The sequence below is a fragment of the Stegostoma tigrinum genome, chromosome 23, assembly GCF_030684315.1.
Source record: "Stegostoma tigrinum isolate sSteTig4 chromosome 23, sSteTig4.hap1, whole genome shotgun sequence".
Taxonomy (NCBI): Eukaryota; Metazoa; Chordata; class Chondrichthyes; order Orectolobiformes; family Stegostomatidae; genus Stegostoma; species Stegostoma tigrinum.
The window spans coordinates 21,619,116-21,627,510 of record NC_081376.1 but is presented as its reverse complement, the minus strand read 5'-3'; positions in this window follow the sequence as shown (position 1 = coordinate 21,627,510).

The window sequence follows — 8,395 nt, the reverse complement described above, 5'->3', positions numbered from 1 at the left end:
AATTCACCACAGATGGTGAATCCACCCTTTGGAATGTTTCTTTATTGTAGGAATATGCTTGTTCCAAGTGTTTGGAAATATCCCTTAAACGCTTATCACAGCATCTCTGTCGATCTGTCTGCTAGCCTAATATGCCAGTTAACTTCAGATGGCCCAGATTTTATGCTCACAAAGTTGACCTTATTTAGGTTTAAAATATTGATTTTTGACCCAACTTTCACTGTTTCAAACTGGATATAAAATTCAATCATATTGAATCAAGCACCTAGAGGTACGTTTCCCTTGAGATCATTAATCCCATCACGTTGTATATGTTAAATCTAACATCTCCTACTCTCTGGTCTGTTCGAAAATATACTGCTCCAAGAAACTTGCTGTTAAGAAGGCATACAGTGTTTTAGCTTTTATTAATAGAGGGATCGAGTTCCGGAACCAAGAGGTTATGGTGAAGCTGTACAAAACTCTGGTGCGGCCGCACTTGGAGTGTTGTGTACAGTTCTGGTCACCGCATTATAAGAAGGATGTGGAAGCTTTGGAAAGGGTGCAGAGGAGATTTACTAGGATGTTGCCTGGTATGGAGGGAAGGTCTTACGAGGAAATGCTGAGGGACTGGAGGCTGTTTTCATTAGAGAGAAGAAGGTTGAGAGGTGACTTAATTGAAACATATAAAATAATCAGAGGGTTAGATAGGGTGGATAGGGAGAGCCTTTTTCCTAGGTTGGTGACGGCGAGCATAGCTTTAAATTGAGGGGTGAAAGATATAGGACAGATGTCAGAGGTAGTCTCTTTACTCAGAGAGTAGTAAGGGAATGGAACGCTTTGCCTGCAACGTTAGTAGATTCGCCAACTTTAGGTACATTTAAGTCGTCATTGGACAAGCATATGGACGTACATGGAATAGTGTAGGTTAGATGGGCTTGAGATCGGTATGACAGATCGGCACAACATCGAGGGCTGAAGGGCCTGTACTGTGCTGTAATGTTCTATGTTCTATGTTCTAAAACATTCTATGAACTTTTCATGCAGGTTACTACTGCTAGTCTGATCTTGTTCAGTTTAGATGTTGATTAAAGTCACCAATCATTATTGCTATAATTTTATCATGAGCACCAAATATTTCTTCTTGTATATGTTGTCCCACCTTGTGGTTACTGTTAGGGATTCTGTAGACCACTCCCACTGGTGACTTCTTTTTGCTACTATTCCTCATCTCCATCCAAACCAATTCTGAACTGAGGTCATCTCTAACTTTTACACAAACGTTAACTTTAGTTGACAGTGCTACCCCTTCATATGAGTACAATCATTGATGTTCTGCCCTTGGAAAATCATGCCATTTTGGAAAAAGCGGAGGGCTTTTTCCTGTTATTGCAGGAGATCTGCTGGAAAATGATGTAATAGCTCTGGCAATGCTTAATGTGTGGATGAGTTGCCCATGTACCCTGTGACTGCCTAGAATCTGTCTGAATACTAAATGTTAAGAACAGACTTGAACAATGTGAAGGAGCAGACTGACCAATAGTTAGGTTATGACATGATAAGATTCTGCTGCAGTTTCTGCTATGAAGGTGAGTCTATAAAGATCTGCTTTCATCTGCAGGTGTGAGTCAGAGGGTAATGATGACTGCGATCCTCCTTTCGTTTTGTGTCTTTCTATCCAAATGACAAATATGCCCAGCATTCCCATGGGAATGTAGTTTGAATCTCAGAAAAAGGCAATGACAAAACTTGATGCAAATACCTAAATTTTCCATGCAGTTCAAAACTAAAATGCACTAATTCAGCATGATTGCAGTTTCTGGTATCAGCCTCAATTTAATCATTTCAGGCAAGACTCCAAATATCATTTCTGTCTCTGCAGGCATCCATTTGGAGGGGCAGGAACTTGCATGCTGCTGCAGGAATGAGGGAATGAAGCCTCATTAACACCTTGAAAAGAACTATTTATCCCATAATTCAATGTTGCTCTGATCTGCTGGAGAGCCCCCAGGTTGTCGAATGATGTTGTTAAAGTATTTCTCTCATAATTTAGACAGTGGACAATCTTCCTTTTTGACAAACATATTTTGTTTTGTCTAGGTAGTTGCTCCTTTAAATGAGGAACAATTTGTGATCACATAGCCTCTGGCTAATGTGTTGCAAATGTTTTGAAATTTGTCATGGTTTTTCTACTCATAACAAGCTTAAGTGAGGTCAAACACAGAAAGACTAAAATAATCAGCCTCTGCAATTGGTTCAGTTATTGTATATGACAGCCTGTTATTTTTCTGAGTGCAGCTGGCAGTTGTAAACCTTGATAAAAGGTCGCGAGCTATAAAAAGGAGTCAACTGAGAACAGTGCTTTGAGCTGAGCTGAGTTAAATAAACTGAAATCTTCACAGAATTGTGGGGTCGATTCTACTCACTGATACATAGGTTTCACTGCATCTCTTGCCTAACAAAGATAATTCTTGCACACTTTTCAAAGGAAAGGGAGGAGCAGTCAAGATCAGGCTGCTCAAGAGGTGTAACCTATAGAAGGTTAATCTCTTGGTTTAGCTGCTATGAGATAAGGCCAACTCATGCACTTTTGCTATCTGAGTACCTTTAGTACACATGCAGGACCACGGTGAAGCACAATAATTAAACATAGCTCTATGGACATGCGATGGGCTGTGAAAAATTATGCCTGACATTGCTAGCTGTTTAGACATAAATCTTGAAGAGGTTTGGTAGCAATATTGGCTTGGCATGAATGGGAGCACAGAGGAAATACTCTGTATTTAATGCCACGTTGATGGTGAACTCAGAGTCTACACAGGATCATTTGTGCTGAACAAATCAAATTGTTTTGTAAATATACCAGAAAAAGATTGCATTCCATTCCCTCTTCAAATTCCTGTTGTTCCTTGAGAATAAATGGATAAGAGCACGTCTTGCCTCAGGTGTCATGTCAAGCATCATAGAGCCCTGCTGCTAAAATTATTGCTCTTCTTCCAAAAAATTGTTGAAGTAAAATATATTTTGGGCTGTATCTTAAGTTTTGAAAGGAACCAACACCTGAAATCAAGCAACACTGACTAGCGCTCCCTCCCTGTGCCATTTTGGCATAGCTTTGCTGGTTTTTCTTCTAAATTTCCCTGCCAGTGCCCTATATTTGCAACCTATGGGGCTCTCCTCTTTTCGATCAGAAAGCACCATTCCATTGTTAATAAATCACACAGGTAGTATAATCAGCCTGGCAGTTCTTAGCTCTCTCCTTCTCTCTCTATCAACTCACAGCAATGTTGTTCTTAACATCAGCCTGCTGGTCAAAGTTGAGCACATCTCATTCTAATTTTGCAACTTTCCCTGCAATCACTTAAGTTTCAAACTCAAAAAAGTAGCTTTTTCTTTCTCAAACAACTTGTCCTTATTATGGTAATACTTGCATTTACAAAACACCAGACTATATCGAACAGCTCAGTTGAATTACCTCTTAAATGAATTTGTATTTATTATGGGCTATGAACAGTTGTTTCAGCTACAGTCTTAGGACTGACCAATGGGTCAAAGTGAAAAAGTCAGATTTAAAGTACCATTTTTTTTGCTACTTTCTCAAAGAATTGCATTTCTAGAGCACTGTTCACAGTCTCAGGACATTCCAAAGTACTTTAGAATCAGAAATAGAAATAAAATGAAAATATGCAGGTGGTGGAAATGTGGAATAAAAACATAAAATGTTGGAAATACTCAGCAAGTTCAAGCAGCAAATATGAAGATATTAACAATTATCATTTCAGATTACAGTAACGTCATAAAAACATGGTAGCCAGTGCTGAAGTGAAGTCAGAAAATGCCACATATCTCAATGTGATTTTTTAAATTTTGTTGCTTGAAGGGTAAATATTGGCCAGGAGACCAGAGAGAACTTTTCTGATTGTTATTGAACTAGTACCATGCAATCTTGTACAATAATCTGAGAGGATGAATGATGCTTGTTTTGTTTCTGGATTTTGCTCATAGGATCTGGGTAAGACCAGCATTTATTGCCAATCCCAGATTGAGAAGATGGTAGTGAGCTGTGCTGTTGAACCACTTAACATCTCATATGTAATCTGACAGTATGGAACTGGGAGTATCAGCCTTGGTTATATGCTCAGTTTCCCAGAGTGGATCTTGAACCCATAACCTTCTGACTTGAGATGGATGGAATGCCCACTGAGCTACAACTGACACCATGATGCTGAAAGAACAGCTTTTGTTCAGCAGATGGTAGGTAGCCTTCAGTATTTATCCAGTCTGGTTTAGAGGCTGAAGTTGCTGCCATTCTCAATAATCTGTCCAGTGCCACCCTCCTACCATCCCGAGTACCACCCTCTCCCTAATTATCCCCCATCCTTCCTAGATAGTGATGAGTAAAACGTTGACAAAAGGAAAGCAGTGGGATCTCGATAGGATGGCTGACAACAGCAGAAGTGGCTTCAAAAGGTAACAGAAAGATACGGTAAATGGTACTGAAACAAACTAGATCAGGCCAAGAAGTGAAGAGCAAAATGGAAAGTGAAGTAGTGTCTTTGTGAATGCAAGGATGGAATGATATGCTAAGGTTAGTCAGAGTGTTGTGTACATTATGATGAAAAGGATATAATATTGCATCATACTAATGCATGCTATGGAGCTGCTGAAAATGAGGCCGCAGAAATAGCAATGGAGAACTCAAGAATGGCATAGGAATGGACTAGGTATTCATGGTGGAAGACACCAACAGTATACCAGAACTTTACAGAGTCAGGGTCAGATGTGAGTGTAGCATACTAAGGAGGAGGTGCTGGAGAAGCTGAAAGGTCTGAAGGTGGATAAATCACCTGGACCAAATGCACTAAACCCCAGAGATAGCGGAGGAGATTGTAGAGGCATTGGTGGTGATCTTTCTGGAATCACAGGAGTCAGCAAGGATTGGAAAATGGCTAATGTAACACCCCTGTTTAAGAAAAGAAGAAGGCAGAGGACAAGAAACCAAAGGCTGGTTAGCCTGACCTTGGTTGTTGGTAAGCACATAGAGTCCATTATTAAGGATGAGATTGCAGAGTACTTGGAAGTGCTTGGTAAAATAAGGCTGAGTTAGCATGGCTTCATCAAGGGGTGGATATGTCTGACAATTCTGATAGAATTCTCTGAGGATGTAATGAACAAGTTTGACAAAGGAGAGGTAGTGTATATGATCTATTTGGATTACCAGAAGGCCTATTACAAGGTGCCACTCAGGAAGTTGCTAAATAAAATAAAAATCCCTGATATTAGGAGAAATATACTGACATTGACAGAGGATTGGCTGACTGGTGGAAGGCACAGATTGTGCATATAGAGCTCTTTTTCAAGATGGCAACTGGTGACTAGTGCAGTTCCGAAGGAGTTAGTGTTCGGACCATAACTAATCATGTTATACATTAACAGTCTGGATGAAGGACCTGAAAGCAATGTTTCTAAGTTTTCAGGTAGCAAAGATAGGTGGAGGGACAGGTAGTACTGAGGAAGCAGGCAGGCTGCAGAAGGACTTAGTTAGATAGAAGAGTGGGCAAAAAAGTGGCAGATGGATTACAATCCATCTGGAAAGCAGGAAAGTGTGAAGTTATGTACTTTGGTAGTAAAAATAGAGGTGTCAACTATTTTCTAATAGGGAGCAACTGCAGGAATCTGAAGTATAAAGGAATTTAGGAGTCCTGGTTCAGGATTCTCTTAACGTTGACATGCAGGTACATTTGGCACTTAGGAAGGCAAATGCAATATTAGCTAGAACACAAGAACAGAGGTGCATTGTTAAAGCTGTATAAGGCTCTGGTCAGAACACGTGTGGAATATTGTGAGCGTTTTGGGCCCTGTATCCAAGAAAGGTCATGCTGGCATTGGAGGGGGTCCAAAGGAGGTTCACGAGAATGATCCTGCGGCTGAAGCAGTTGAGAACTCTGGGTCTGTACTCAGTGGAGTTTGGAATGATGAGAGGAACCTCACTGAAACTTACAGAACACTGACAAGACTGGATAGAGCAGACATGGAAAAGATGTTTCCAATAGTAAGAGAGACTAGCACCTGAGGGCACAGCTTCAGAGTGAGGGGATGACCCTTTATAGCTGAAATGGGGAGAAATTTCTTCAGCCAGGGAGTGGTTAATCTGTGGAATTCATTGCTGTAGAGTGCTGAGTCAGAAAGGGTATTTAAGACAGAAATAGATAGGATCTTGATTAGTTAGGAGATCAAAAGATATGGAGAGAAGGCAAGAGAATGGCATCGAGAATCTCATCAGCCATGAACAAATGGTGGAGCAGAGTTGGTGGGCCGAATGGCCTAATTCTGCTCCTATATCATACAGTCTTATGGACAGAGACTTGATACACAACTGAAATCTCTGTATGTTCTGGGAATGTTCCTGATAGTCTGCTCCTCATACAATTTAGAGAAGATATTTACTGAAATTTCATCATCTGAAATTTCCTGCCTGTTTGGATCACATTTGAATCATGGCTTGTGTAAAGTGAATTGCTGAAACCTATAAGCATTTCTCGTGTTTATGCACACTGATACTGGACTTCGAACAGAGTTTCTCCTAATCGTCTTAATGTCTGCAACATTGCACATTAGTACTCAATATTCTGTCATTAATTTTTTCTACAAAAGGACTGTGTGATGAGAAGCTATTCAAGGCCCAGCACATTGCTGTCATCTTTGTGTTTATAACAAAATATCATCATGTGCTCCTTTCTTGTGAAAACCAGTGAAGAGATTTTTCAAAGCAGTCTAATCCTAATTCTTTCACTAATCTGCCAGTGTAGGCTCTGAGAGCTTGACCTATTCCTGATTTGCCGCCTGCAGATCATAACTGGAAAATATCATTTAATCCTCCAGATATTGATTTGGCATTTCAATTTCTAATCTCCACTATGTTTCCTGTCAATTAGCCAATTTTGTATCTTTGCTTCCCCTGTCCCTTTTATTCCATAACTTTAACTTTGCTGGCAAGCCTATCATATGGCAGTTTATCAAATGCCTTTTGGCAATCCCCCTATAGACCATAACAACTGTGTTACTCAAAAACAATCCTATCTATTACATCATCAACAAACAAGTTGGTATAACATGATTTCCCTTTACCAAATCCATGCTGGCTTTCTCTAATTAAACCACAGTTAGTCAAGTTGCTGTTAATAATATGCTAGATCATCATGTCTTAAAAACTTTCATTCCATCAGGGTTAAACTGTATGACCTGTAGTTAGTGTGTTCATCCTCACTTTGCTGTTGGGCAAGGCTGGACCATTTGCAACTCAGCAGTCCTCTGGCAGTACTCCTGTATCTAAAAAGAATTGGAAGCTTATGTCCATAACCTGTGCAATTTCCTTTGTCCTTGCCTCCATTTGTGGATCTCCTTTTTGACTCAAGTTGGCTCTACCACATCTTATTATCATTTTTGAATTTAAAAGCTATAAGAGATCTTTTAGAATGACTTTTATGTTTGCTGTCCATCTCTTCTACATTTTCTTATCTTCTCTTATTTCCTTTATTGTTTCACCTCTGATTTTTTTCATATCAGCCTGGTTCTCAGTTGCCTGAAAAATTAATTGCATCATATGGATCCTTTTCAGCTTCATCTTACGCTGTGTCTCTTTTTTTCAGCCAAGGAGCCCCAACTTCATTTGCCCTAGATTTCATCTACTTGAGGATGTACCTCAACTACATCCAAACCGTGTCCTCTCCATGTGTAGCTCATTGTACGGTTTTGCTTGCCCATCTTTCAAGCTCTGACCGTTGTCAACTCATTGAATTTGATCCTCCTCCAATTAATTATTTTTATTTGACTGTATCACTTCTAAACTCTATGAAACTATGATCTTCACTCCTGAGTTACCTAAGTAACTTTTGATCCACTCAGCTCACCTCATTCCCTAGAACCAGATCCATCAATATCTCCTTCTTCATTGCTGCAGAAACATACTGGTCAAGAAAATTCTTCTGAACACATTTCAGAAACTCTTGGCTTTCTATGCCCTTCACTGTAGTATCCCAGTTTTGTATAACTGTAGGATAATTATAAAGTCCTCATTTATTATAAATATTTGTACCTCTGTAATTTCCTTATAAATTTACCCTCCATATGCATTCAGTGGTGTAACAGCACTCTTAATGTTTCTTAAGTGTAACCAATTGATTCTGTTTGTCCTTGAACTCTACAGGACATCCCCCTCCAAAACTGTAATATTCCCTCCATCAACACTTCCCTCCTCCCTCCTTTGTCCCTTTCCGTTCTTTCCCATCTGTTTTGCATCTTTTCCTTCTCAACTGCTTGGCATCCAGGAATATTTAACACCCAGTCCTGCCAGGTAAATTATTGCTACGACATCATCTTACCCTGAGCCTAACTGCACTTGCAGCTCACCAAACTG